A 14090-nucleotide genomic window follows, 5' to 3' on the forward strand; every position below is an offset into this window, starting at 1 on the left:
TACTCCTGCTTCCCGTTCGCCATTCCATATCCAGACACGTCCACCTCGTCAGTTATGAAGACTCTAGACTCCATTTTCACTCTGTTCGGGTATCCCAGCTGCATTCATAACAATCAGGGCTCATCCTTTTTGAGGGACTAGCTGCATCAGTACCTGCTGGTGAGGGGCAACGTGTTCAGCAGGACTTTTAGCATGGAGCTCATTCTCACCACCCCCAGTCAGGGCCTCAGGGGATCCGGTTCAGGAGAAAAGTGCATCCCCCTACATCATCGAGCCGGAGACCTAGTCCACCTTTCCTCCCTCACAAGGGGACCAAGCGACCCAAGGAGTCCAAGGCCCCCAGGTGCTAAGGTGCTCCACCAGGATCTCCAGACCCCCAGATCACTTAAATTTGTAAATAACTGTACATTTCTTTTTAAAACACTTGTTTCTGAACCCATATTCTCGGTCTTCATTCACAGACCCTAAATTCTACAGGAAGGGGTGAATGACGTGAACTGGAATTCACTGGTAAGGTGTTGTGCTGATGGCTGGCCTCAACTCCACCCCCATCTGCCCACATATAACCTTGGTTTCCTGCCTAAACCCAGAACCCTTCTGAAGACTACTGTTGAACCCTACCCTTAGTTATGAGCTCATAAAAGTGTTTGTTCTTTCCCCCCCCAAGTCATGAGAGCTTTTATTCACACTACACCTATCACCACTGGATCCTTCTTCCAGCAGATAAATACATAATATCACCCCTTCTCTTTGGACTCAATAAAGGGTCCACACCTGAAATATTAGCCTCTTTTAAACTGCAGCACCTCTGAGGTAGGTCAGGGACCCAGTTGGATTCAGAAAGGGTTGATCGGGTCAGACCCTTTCAAACTGCTGCGTAGCTGGGGCGGTAACCAGGCAAACTGCCCGGTTAACCCCATTTTACACTGCAGTTTGAAAGGGCCTATTGACTGGCCATTCCTACCCACTAATGCTATCTGATGCTGAGTTCCGCCAGCAATTCCTGGTCTGTTCAGGATTCCAGCTTCTCCAGCTTTTGCATTTCTTCACTGAGAAATTCTGTCCTGGCTTCACAGCTTCTACACAAGTCAAGAGTTCTCCCCTCTGGTGCTTTGGAATCCTCAGTGGGCTGGAACATTCCCTGGAAGATGAGTGGGAACTGATAGGAGAGGAAAAGGTCTCATACTCTACAACTCCTGTGGGTTCAGCAAGCAATACCACTGCATGTGGCTCAACGAGATGGCATAATAATCCTAAAAAGCACTCCATTATTTCATCTGTAGATAAAGCATGGAATGACCATATTGTTAATGGAATCCATGGCAACTATGGGCATAGACTTTGTGTTGAGTTACCTTTTCTGAGCCTAACGTCATTGTAAAGAACCTCCTCTAACTCCTCAGGAGTTTGCAAAGGTTAGCTACAACATCTGAAACTTTGGAAAAACTGTGCAGATATGCAGTGGAAAGTGTGCTGACCAGCTGCATAATACTCTGTAATACTCCTGCAAATGTTAGTGGACTCGACCCAGTACATCATGATGTGCACCATTGAAAATAGCAACGTGGAATGCTGCTGTCGGAAAGCAGCAGCAACAATCAAGGACCTATACCTCCTAGCATTTGCTCTGATCTTGGTGCTGCCAGCAGGAAAGAGGTAAAGGTGCCACAAGACTCAGAGTTGCTACCATCCCACCATCAGACTCCTAAACATGAGACTCACAAGGTCTCTTACTTTGCACATTATTTATTACTGAATTTTTTTTTTTTACTGTATTGTACATTTTACATCTTGGTTTACATTTCTCTTTTGTATACCCATCTTCCTTCTCAAAGTACAGTTATCACAGTTAACTTTGCCTATATTAGGTTTGGTAGAACAAACTGAAATGAGTGCTCCTTTACTCAGTTAGAGGTAAGGGAGGCTATGAATTCATTACAAAACAATAAATAATCAGGAGGATGGATTCCTGTCTGAATTCTACAAAGATTTAAAGACTTATTAATTCCTATTTTTATGAAAGGATTAGAACAGGCTTCAGAAACCCAAACTCTGCCAGAAACATTTGACAGTAATAACTACAGAGATACCAAAAAAAGAGAGACCCTTTAAAGCCTTCACCTTACAAACCTATTTCATTATTAAATGTAGATTATGAGATTGCTGCAAAAATTGTGGCAAACAGAATGACTAAATTGTTACCTAACCTAAATTAATAAATATAGATCATACAGGTTTCTATAAACTAAAAGAGCTGAAAATATGGCTAGTTTACTTAGTACAATTCATTTAGCACAAAAAAGATTTGAGTGTTGCAGTGGCTCTAGATGCAGAAAAGTGTTTGATAGACTGGAATGGGACTTTTGGTTTAAGGTGTGGGATAAGTTTCGATCAACCTGTATAAATTGGATTAGGGCACTGCATAATAATCCTAAAACTGAAGTAGTGCCTAATGGACATACATCTGCACCATTTCAGTTGGCAAGGTCAAGTCGACAAGGATGTCCGCCATCTCCAGCATTGTTTATTTTAGCTATAGAACCACTTCATAGTGATTTACAAATTAAGTGATTTAGGGTTGGTCAAGAAGAGCATAAAATTAGTTTATTTGCAGATGATGTTTCGATATATTTGACTGAACCTGAAATTTCTTTACAAAAATTATATACTAAATTGGAAGAATATGGGGAAAATTTCAGGTTATAAAATAAATTGGGATAAAAGTGAAATTATGCCATTAACTGAAAGAGATTATATTCAATGCTAAAGGGCAGTTTAAAAAGCCGAAAAATTGTATTAAATATTTAGGGATCTGTGCAAATAATAATTTGAAGAATTTATACAAATTAAACTATTTATCGTTACTTAAAAAGGTTGATGGATATTTTTTAAAACATGGATAAATTTACCTATAACTTTAGTAGGAAGAGTTAATTGTATTAGATGATTATATTCACAAGAATACAGTATCTTTTTCAAACATTACATATTTTAATACCTCAAAATTTCTTCATGAATTGAGTAAATATGTAAGGAAGTTCCTCTGGAAAGGTAAAATGTCAAGGGTCAACATGAAAATATGAATTAGGAGGCTTCCTAGTTTCAACAATTATGACTGTGCGGTACAATTAAGTTTTTTTTCGACATCTTTTTTTGAAAAAGAAAAACTGCCATGGGTAAAAATAGAAATGGATAAAATTGGAGAGAGAAAAGCAGAATGGATGCAAAACTGATGGTTAGAGAAACACCATTTGTTGAAATACCTGATCAATACATGGAATAAAATAAATTGGTGTAAGAGGACATATATTGCCCAAAATTCCCTTACATCTATTTCAAAAGACAATCAATTTTTAGATATTTGGTTTTGTAAGGGAATTATAAATGTTGAAAGATTGTTATGAGGTCAATTAATGATATTTGAACAATTGAAAAATGAATATAGAATACCCCAAAATACTCTTTTTGTTATTTTCAATTGATAGCATATCTGAGAGATACATTATGGCCAACCATGTTCCTACCTGGCTGTAGTGAAGTAGAAATTCTCATTAGAATAGGAATTCTTAAATTTATTTCTACAATATATTCTTATTAAAATAGGAATTCCTAAACAGAGTTCATAAATCTAGACAGAGGTGGGAACTGGATTTAAATATCACAATTGAAGAGCAAAGATCTTTGTAGAGATTGCATGATTAACACTTTATTCTAAGATTTACTTAGTTCAGTACAATTGTTTTTACATCAGTTATATCTTACAACACAAAAATGGAATAGATTGAAATCAGACTTATCAGACCAATGTTTCAGATGCGGTGAAGATATAGGAACTTTCTTTTAAAAAAGACATTCAACTTGGTCCTGTTCCAAGGTGAGAATCTTTTGGTTGGGCTTAGGAAATTTTTTGGAACGAGTTACAGGTGTCATATTTCCGCAAAACCCAAATTTATTCTAATTAAGAAATAATGAAGGAACGAGACCTAAACTAAAATAGTCAATATACTAATTAGAATTTGTTAAAATTGCAATAGCAGTGGCAAGGAAATGTATTGCACTTACTTGGAAATCAGACATCCATTTAGGTATGGGACAATGGAATGCAGAAATTCAAAGTTGTGTTCCTTTGTAAAAATTTACATACAATTTAAGAAATAAATATGCTGGGCTTTTACAAATTTGGCACCCGCATACTCAAACATTAGGCTTAAATTTATAATGTACTTTCTGTGCCTTTAGACCCATGAGAATCTCTTCTGAAATGTATTAAAAGATTTTGTTTAAATATATATATATTAGATGATATACCTCAGTGCAATCCTGTTTCCTTTTTTCTTTCACTTTATATAACTTTACTGTATCTTATTTTCATATTAACTATTCTGAGGGTGGGGGCTTGGGGGGATTATATACCATTATGTATGTAGTTTCAGGATGTTTTTCGACTTGTAATTTGTATTAATATATTTAATGTGACTACTACATGTATGGAGAAAATTTTGAATAAAATATATATATTTTTTTTTAAAAAGTATTTACCGATCAGTAGAAGTTCTGCCTGGCCAATAGGAAAAAAGAATCTCAGGGTTGTATGCGATGTTGTTTATGTACCTTAAGAACAAATTTGAATTTTGAGTTATCTGCAACTCAAGTTGGAAGTGTATGCTACATCACAATTTACAACAGCTGCAAAACAGAGATCAGAGATGCTGTGGTAAAGAAAAATTGACATTTAATTCCCTTTTGCGTAACCAACTAGTTGAACAAGTCCACACCTTTGCAAGGACCAATTTCCCTTTGTTATCTGATGCATACGCCTTAATTGCTAAATACCAAGAGCCACATCAAGCACACCAAAAAATGTGCTCACCACTTAACCTGTAATAAAGGATACCTGTGCTAAACAGCAAAAACAATATTTACTATAAGCAAACCCACAATCAACCCATCAGATTAAAACTACGTAGTTTTGTCATGTCTGGTTGTGAATGGTGTTGGATAACTGAACAGCAAGGTGGAGAATGACACTCACAAGAATATCCCCATCTTTGATAGCAGGGCTCAGCATGAGATATGAAGAAATGGCTAAAGGATTTACTATCATGTTGAGCTAAAAATGCTAACTGGATGACCCACCTCAACTTCTCCATCACAGAAGCCAAATCAAATCACTCCAAGTGACATCTATAAACACTTGAAGGCACTGGATACAATGGGATCACACAGCATCTCAAAATATAGTGCCAAAGGACTGTGCTCCAGAACTGACAATGGGACAGCTACAATACTGGCAGCTACCAGCAAGGTGGAAAATTGCTCAGGTATATCCTTTTCACAAAATGCAAGATAAATTCAATCCAGAACATCAGAACCAATGGTGGAATATCTTAATCCCAACCTAATTTTCTGTTCCAGGGCCAATATTCTATCGATGCTAATGGATAACCAAATTCCAAAGCTCTTGTTCAATGGAATAAGCATTTACATAATTCATCCACATCCATTCCTTGCACAGTTTATCGGAAGGCGAGGAGGTGCTGTTTTACACTCCTGCTCCACTTACCCCTGGCCTGATCCTTATACTGGTGATCTAGTGGGGGAAGGCAGCAGGGTGTTGGTGTTCCAATCCCCCACCAATCTCTTCTTATCTCTGTTACAATCACTATTTATCACTGGATGCTCATCTCTATTACAAAACATTTCAATATACATATTTAAATAGAGTACTGAAGCCTCTTCTACTGACAATAACGGAGAGAAACCAGATTGCGTTGAAAACAGAGTCCACAAAGGGGCCAGCCAGGTCAAGCACTGGCAGATGGAACAGATTGCAGTGAAATGCAACATTATCCACAGTCAGGAAAAAACTTCTTTAAAAAATCGAATAGTTGACAGGGAGAGGCAAAATGCTGGCATGCAAAAAAGTCAGAAAATAGTTGAACATTTTGTGTACAAAAACCTTGAAGTGTTTAAACATAAATATCCATTCAGGATCCTGCATAAAACTGAATTTGGCCAAAAAAAAAACCTGAAAAAATATGCATCTAGTTTAAACACAATTGCCAAGGAAATCAGACTCTAGTAAATGAAGTGAATGCAACTCCTGACACTTGACAGTACAACCATCACAAAAAATACAGTAGTCCAGTAAGTCACACTCCCTGACATGCAGACTACAGCGATACACACAATGGCTGCCAGTGTCCAGCAAGAATTCCACAATAGTCACAAGAACTTGGCAGCTCTAGGTCCTTGATATCTGGAGATATGATTTAATTCACTTACTGGATATGGATGTTGCTTGCAAGGTAGTCATTTATCCTCCATCAATGAGGAGGCAGCTACGTCAACCACTTTGGTAAGTATGCAGCCACATATAGTTAAGTCAGATAAGACTTCCTTCCCGATATCCGTAAACCAAATGTCCCAGCGCATGCAGATAATTCACCACTAATACATTTCAGGTGCATTTTCATTCTGAAAGTGATGGATGGGTAATTAAGAAGCTACTTTATTTTTTGATACCATAGAGCTTCTTCAGTACTGTTGTTGTGAAGTGATATACTATGGAATGTTGAACTTAAAGGCAGAGTCTGTGGTTAACAGCAGAATCCTTAGCAGTGTGGAAGAACAGACGGATCTTGAGGTCCAAGTCCATAGATCCCTAAAGGCTGCAACGCAAGTTAATAGTGGACAAGGTGTACATGCCGTATTTCATTAGGGAATTGAGTTTTAGAGCCTGATTACAGATCTACAAAACTCTGGTTAGATTACACTTAGAGTACACAATAGTATTCTGTTCATGTCACTTCATTACAGGAAGTATGTGGAAGCTTTAGAAAGGGCGCAGACAAGATTTACCAGGATCCTTCCTGAATTGGAGAACATGAAGAAAGGCTGAGCAAGCCAAAGCTTTTCTCTTTGGATCAAGATTGAGCTATAGATAGAGTGGACAACCAATGCCTTTTACCCAGGGCAGCAATGGTCAATGCCAGAGGACATCAGTTTGTGAGTGAAGAAATTTTAAGGGGGGGGGGGGGTGGAGACCAGCAAGGTTGTGACTTTTTGAGTTGTTATATTTCTGAATGGGAATATGTGATAATACCCGTCAGAGCTGCACACAAAGAGTCACCATTATAAGGGGCCGTTTTTGTACAAAATTATGAGATGCACAAATAGGGCAGTAGTCAGAATCCCTTTTCCCATAGCAGGAATGCCAAAAACAAGTGGGCACAGGCTTAATGTCAGAAGGCGAAGATTCAATAAGTGTTCAAAGCAGAATTTTTATTTTTTTTAAATTCTTTTTTTAAAAACATACTACTGTATACATAAAACATTGTAATAAAGATGCATCTGGAACTCACAACCAGAAGAGTTGGATACAATCTCTACATTCAGACCTAAAATGACCCAACACCAGCAAATGGGATAAGTGTGAATGGGCAAAAAAACAAAAAGGTTTGGACAGGGCATGGTGGGCCAAACAGCTTATTTCTGTTCTGTGTGAACATAGGATGTCCAGGTCTCAGAAGCATATATGAGGGTGGGGATCACAAGTTTTGTCAGGTCTGCAGGCTTGTTCTGAGAGAGCACTGTATGTTAAAGGAGAAGAAACACAAAAGTCTACAGACATTGTGATTGTGGTGAAAGCATTATAATGATGGAGCAACTCTTGAAGGCTTAAATCATCAATGATGTATCTTTAACTGGGGCGACGCGGTTAGCATAGCAATTAGCGCAACGCTGATACAGCGCCAGCGACCAGGATTTGAATCCTGCCTTGTCTGCAAGGAGTTTGTACATTCTCCCAGTGTCTGCATGGGTCTCCTCCAGGTCCTCTGCTTTCCTCCACAGTTCGAAAACATATTGGAGTGTCGATCAACTGGCTGTAACAGGCGCGGGGCCTAAAGGGCTGCTTAACCTGCTGTAGGTATCTCTAAACTCCCAAGGACGCTGCAAGACCTGTGGAGTTCATCCAGCATTTGTGTTTTTACTTATATTTAAAGGAGGTGGTGAGGCACATCATCGATATCTGCATTTGCTGCCAGAAACATGGGAAAAGATCCTCATTTTAGAGGTGCCACTGAGATGGAGAGAGAAATTTTCATTCAGAAGGAATTATGGTGCCCTCAGATGCAGGTAGATTGGGCAATGCACAGTGCCATCCATTAATGGTTTGTACACCACATGTGAATGTACTTAACGCAATCCCATCAAAAATTTTGCAGACTATTTGCCTTGATGCTTTCCACAAGTTTACTTTTTTGTTTGCATAACTATATTTTTTTTTCAGACATTTCTGATTGCAAACTGAACACCCAACAAATTTAACTCTCAGCCTTCAGGCTTATAAACTTACTCTTGCTGGTTTTCACATAGTTCTTCAGTCTACCTTTACAATTCGAAAACTGGTCAAACCAGACATCCAAATTTAAAGAGATCTGGAAATGGTACACTCTGAAGTCAAAAGAATACCAGTCATGAATGTTGAAGGTGGGTGGGGTGGGCTGCTCATCAAGTGGACTTAATACACAGAAGTGCTGGATAAACTCAGCAGGTCATGAAGCAAAGAACACATAACCAACATTTTAGACAAGTCCTTCATCACAATGGCATCGTGAAGAAAGAACGTCAGCGCCTCTACTTCCTCAGGAGTTTGCAGAGGTCTGACATGACATCAAAAACCCTGGCAAATTTCTACAGATGTGTGGTGGAAAGTATGCTGACTGGATGCATCACAGTCTGGTATGGGAACACCACCTGCACTGAGCGTAAAGACCTCCAAAAGCTAATGGACACAGCCCAGGACGACAGCCAAACCACCACCCTCCCCCAAACTATTGAATACATCTACAGGGAACACTGCGGTCAGAGCAGCAGTAATCATCCAAGACCCTCACCACCCAGCACTCTCTGCTGCCATCAGATAAGAGGTCTAGGTGCCACATGACTCACCACCAAAATCAGGAACAGCTGCTACCCCTCTACCATCAGAATCCTCAACAACAAACTCAACCAGGGACTCTTACTTGTGCACTTTAGGAGGGGGGAGGAGAGGAGGAGGAGAGGGGGGGAGGAGAGGAGGAGGAGGGGGGGGAGAGAGGAGGAGGAGGGGGGGGAGAGAGGAGGAGGAGGGGGGGAGAGAGAGGAGGAGGAGGGGGGGAGAGAGGAGGAGGAGGGGGAGGAGAGAGGAGGAGGGGGGGGGAGAGAGGAGGAGGAGGGGGGGAGAGAGAGGAGGAGGAGGGGGGGAGAGAGGAGGAGGAGGGGGGGAGAGAGGAGGAGGAGGGGGGAGAGAGGAGGAGGAGGAGGGGGGAGAGAGGAGGAGGAGGAGGGGGGAGAGAGGAGGAGGAGGAGGGGGGAGAGAGGAGGAGGAGGAGGGGGGAGAGAGGAGGAGGAGGAGGGGGGAGAGAGGAGGAGGAGGAGGGGGGAGAGAGGAGGAGGAGGAGGGGGGAGAGAGAGAGGAGGAGGAGGGGGGAGAGAGGAGGAGGAGGAGGGGGGAGAGAGGAGGAGGAGGAGGGGGGAGAGAGGAGGAGGAGGGGGGAGAGAGGAGGAGGAGGGGGAGAGAGGAGGAGGAGGGGGGGAGAGAGGAGGAGGAGGAGGGGGGGAGAGAGGAGGAGGAGGAGGGGGGAGAGAGGAGGAGGAGGAGGGGGGAGAGAGGAGGAGGAGGAGGGGGGAGAGAGGAGGAGGAGGAGGGGGGAGAGAGGAGGAGGAGGAGGGGGGAGAGAGGAGGAGGAGGAGGGGGGAGAGAGGAGGAGGAGGAGGGGGGAGAGAGGAGGAGGAGGAGGGGGGAGAGAGGAGGAGGAGGAGGGGGGAGAGAGGAGGAGGAGGAGGGGGGAGAGAGGAGGAGGAGGAGGGGGGAGAGAGGAGGAGGAGGAGGGGGAGAGAGGAGGAGGAGGAGGGGGGAGAGAGGAGGAGGAGGGGGGAGAGAGGAGGAGGAGGGGGGAGAGAGGAGGAGGAGGGGGGAGAGAGGAGGAGGAGGGGGGGGGGAGAGAGGAGGAGGAGGGGGGGAGAGAGGAGGAGGAGGAGGGGGGAGAGAGGAGGAGGAGGGGGGAGAGAGGAGGAGGAGGGGGGGAGAGAGGAGGAGGAGGGGGGAGAGAGGAGGAGGAGGGGGGAGAGAGGAGGAGGAGGGGGAGAGAGGAGGAGGAGGGGGGAGAGAGGAGGAGGAGGGGGAGAGAGGAGGAGGAGGGGGGAGAGAGGAGGAGGAGGGGGGAGAGAGGAGGAGGAGGGGGGAGAGAGGAGGAGGAGGGGGAGAGAGAGGAGAGGAGGGGGGAGAGAGGAGGAGGAGGGGGGAGAGAGGAGGAGGAGGGGGGAGAGAGGAGGAGGAGGGGGAGAGAGGAGGAGGAGGGGGGAGAGAGGAGGAGGAGGGGGAGAGAGAGAGGAGGAGGAGGGGGGAGAGAGGAGGAGGAGGGGGGAGAGAGGAGGAGGAGGGGGGAGGGAGAGGAGGAGGAGGGGGAGAGAGGAGGAGGAGGGGGGAGAGAGGAGGAGGAGGGGGGAGAGAGGAGGAGGAGGGGGGAGAGAGGAGAGGAGGGGGGAGAGGGGAGAGAGGAGGAGGGGGGGGAGAGAGGAGGAGGAGGGGGGAGAGAGGAGGAGGAGGGGGGAGAGAGGAGGAGGAGGGGGAGAGGGGAGGAGGAGGAGGGGGGAGAGAGGAGGAGGAGGGGGGGAGAGAGGAGGAGGAGGGGGGAGAGAGGAGGAGGAGGGGGGAGGGAGGAGGAGGAGGAGGGGGGGAGAGAGGAGGAGGAGGAGGGGGAGAGAGGAGGAGGAGGAGGGGGGAGAGAGGAGGAGGAGGGGGGAGAGAGGAGGAGGAGGAGGGGGGAGAGAGGAGGAGGAGGAGGGGGGAGAGAGGAGGAGGAGGAGGGGGGAGAGAGGAGGAGAGGAGGGGGGAGAGAGGAGGAGGAGGAGGGGGGAGAGAGGAGGAGGAGGAGGGGGAGAGAGGAGGAGGAGGAGGGGGAGAGAGGAGGAGGAGGAGGGGGGAGAGAGGAGGAGGAGGAGGGGGGAGAGAGGAGGAGGAGGAGGGGGGAGAGAGAGAGGAGGAGGAGGGGGAGAGAGAGGAGGAGGAGGGGGGGAGAGAGGAGGAGGAGGGGGAGAGAGGAGGAGGAGGGGGGAGAGAGGAGGAGGAGGGGGGAGAGAGGAGGAGGAGGGGGAGAGAGGGAGGAGGAGGGGGAGAGAGGAGGAGGAGGGGGAGAGAGGAGGAGGAGGGGGGAGAGGAGGAGGAGGAGGGGGAGAGAGGAGGAGGAGGAGGGGGAGAGAGGAGGAGAGGAGGGGGGAGAGAGGAGGAGGAGGGGGAGAGAGGAGGAGGAGGAGGGGGAAGAGAGGAGGAGGAGGAGGGGGGGAGAGAGGAGGAGAGGAGGGGGGAGAGAGGAGGAGGAGGAGGGGGAGAGAGGAGGAGGAGGAGGGGGGAGAGAGAGAGGAGGAGGAGGGGGGAAGAGAGGAGGAGGAGGAGTGGGGGAGAGAGTGAGGAGGAGGAGGGGGGAGAGAGGAGGAGGAGGAGGGGGAGAGAGGAGGAGAGGGGGGGAGAGAGGAGGAGGAGTGGGGAGAGAGAGGAGGAGGAGGAGGGGGGAGAGAGGAGGAGGAGGAGGGGGAGAGAGGAGGAGGAGGAGGGGGGAGAGAGGAGGAGGAGGAGGGGGAGAGAGGAGGAGGAGAGGGGGAGGAGAGGAGGAGGAGAGGGGGAGAGAGGAGGAGGAGGAAGGGGATGATGAGGAGGAGGAGGGGGGAGAGAGGAGGAGGAGGGGGGAGAGAGGAGGAGGAGGGGGATGAGAGGAGGAGGAGGGGGGAAGAGAGGAGGAGGAGGGGGGAGAGAGGACGAGGAGGGGGGAGAGAGGAGGAGGAGGGGGAAGAGAGGAGGAGGAGGAGGGAAGAGAGGAGGAGGAGGGGGAGAGGAGAGGAGGAGGAGGGGGGAGAGAGGAGGAGGAGGGGGGATGAGAGGAGGAGGAGGGGGAGAGAGAGGAGAGGAGGGGGGAGAGAGGAGGAGGAGGTGGGTGAGAGAGGAGGAGGGTGGAGAGGGTGAGGAGGGGGGAGAGAGGAGGAGGAGGGGGGAGAGAGGAGGAGGAGGGGGGAGAGAGGAGGAGGAGGGGGAGAGAGGAGGAGGAGGGGGGAGAGAGGAGGAGGAGGGGGAGAGAGGAGGAGGAGGGGGAGAGAGGAGGAGGAGGGGGGAGAGAGAGGAGGGAGGGGGGAGAGAGGAGGAGGAGGGGGAGAGAGGAGGAGGAGGGGGAGAGAGAGGAGGAGGGGGAGAGGAGGAGGAGGAGGGGGGAGAGAGGAGGAGGAGGGGGGAGAGAGGAGGAGGAGGGGGAGAGAGGAGGAGGAGGGGGGAGAGGGGAGAGAGGAGGAGGAGGGGGAGAGAGGAGGAGGAGGGGGGAGAGAGGAGGTGGAGGGAGAGAGGAGGAGGGGGGAGAGGAGAGGAGGGGGGAGAGGAGGTGGAGGGGGGTAGAGAGAGGAGTGGGGGAGAGAGGAGGAGGAGGGGAGAGAGGAGGAGGAGGGGGAGAGAGAGGAGGAGGGGGAGAGAGGAGGAGGAGGGGGAGAGAGGAGGAGGAGGGGGAGAGAGGAGGAGGGAGTACAAGCTAACAGTTAAGAGAGGATAGGAGCGAAAGGATAGGAGAAGAGACTGCGGAAGTTTTCTGATGGAGAAGTGGGGTGTGGGTGGAGTTCTGCGGACTTGGATGCATTGCACTCGAACCACAGCGACTGGAGACTTTCCTGATGAATTCCCTCTCGTTCTCTCCATGATGCTTGCCCTCAGCTGCCGGCTCTCTCTTCCCCAGGTGCTGCCGGCCTCCAGGCGCCCGGGCCGAGCGCTCTGAACGTCGGGGTGAGGGGAGGGGGGTTTGCACAGGGAGGAAGACTCCGGCCTATTCGCGTGTCTTCTGCGGAAGGAATGTGCGGCCGTCAATGCGCGGCAGTGGAGCCTCCCGGCGGGGTGGGGGGAGTTGGAGGGTGGGGGGGGGGGGGGGGGGACACGCCTGACCTAGTGGCTGATCGCAGCCGCTGCGACTGGGAGCGGCATCGCGTTCACCTTCACACGGCGCGGCTCCTCTCCTCACACGGGGGCGCCCGTCAGCGCATCGCCGTCACCGTGACCGGCTCCGTCCCCATCGCTTCCAATCGCACAACCTCCCAGCGGTGCCGAGCACCCGGTGCGATCGTGAGCTGCGAGCTTGACGGCTCCAGCCCCGACCAGACCTGACGCAGCGACGCACTCAATGGGCTTTGTACTGGCAGCGCCAATTACAAGCGGCAGATAGAGAGGGTGGAGGAACCCACCCCCCGACTTCATGCTGGCCCTGCCCACTGATTCAATTACAAGTGGCAGATAGAGGGAAATCCCCCCACTTCATGCTGGCCCTGCCCCACTGATTCAATTACAAGTGGCAGAGAGAGGGGAACACCCCCCCCCCCCACTTCATGCTGGCCCTGCCCACTGATTCAATTACAAGTGGCAGAGGGGGGAACACCCCCTCCCCCCACTTCATGCTGGCCCTGCCCACTGATTCAATTACAAGTGGCAGAGAGAGGGAACACCCCCCCCCCACTTCATGCTGGCCCTGCCCACTGATTCAATTACGTGGCAGAGAGAGGGGAACCCCCCCCCCCCACTTCATGCTGGCCCTGCCCACTGATTCAATTACAAGTGGCAGATAGAGGAAATCCCCCCACTTCATGCTGGCCCTGCCCACTGATTCAATTACAAGTGGCAGAGACGAGGGGAACACCCCCCCCCCCCACTTCATGCTGGCCCTGCCCACTGATTCAATTACAAGTGCAGAGGGGGAACACCCCCTCCCCCCACTTCATGCTGGCCCTGCCACTGATTCAATTACAAGTGGCAGAGAGAGGGGAACACCCCCCCCCCACTTCATGCTGGCCCTGCCCACTGATTCAATTACGTGGCAGAGAGAGGGAACCCCCCCCCCCACTTCATGCTGGCCCTGCCACTGATTCAATTACAAGTGGCAGAGAGAGGGGAACCCCCCCCCCCCACTTCATGCTGGCCCTGCCAGTGATTCAATTACAAGTGGCAGAGAGAGGGAAACACCCCCCCCCACTTCATGCTGGCCCTGCCCACTGATTCAATTACAAGTGGCAGAGAGAGGGGAACA

General features: G+C 48.9%; 1 protein-coding gene across 4 annotated transcripts in view; it reads right to left on the reverse strand.

Moving 5' to 3' along the window:
- gpd2 (glycerol-3-phosphate dehydrogenase 2 (mitochondrial)) overlaps window positions 1–14090 on the reverse strand; it is a 138105-nt gene that overhangs the window by 118695 nt on the left and 5320 nt on the right. Inside the window, exon 1 of one of the 4 annotated variants that reach the window (XM_069935510.1) lies at window positions 13007–13198. The exons of the other annotated variants lie outside the window; for them this stretch is intronic. The gene's annotated coding sequence lies outside the window, so the exon portion shown is untranslated. Of the gene's footprint in view, window positions 1–13006; window positions 13199–14090 lie in introns of those variants that run through there. 4 annotated transcript variants of the gene reach the window in all.

Source organism: Narcine bancroftii, chromosome 4 (assembly GCF_036971445.1).
Source record: "Narcine bancroftii isolate sNarBan1 chromosome 4, sNarBan1.hap1, whole genome shotgun sequence".
NCBI lineage: Eukaryota > Metazoa > Chordata > Chondrichthyes > Torpediniformes > Narcinidae > Narcine > Narcine bancroftii.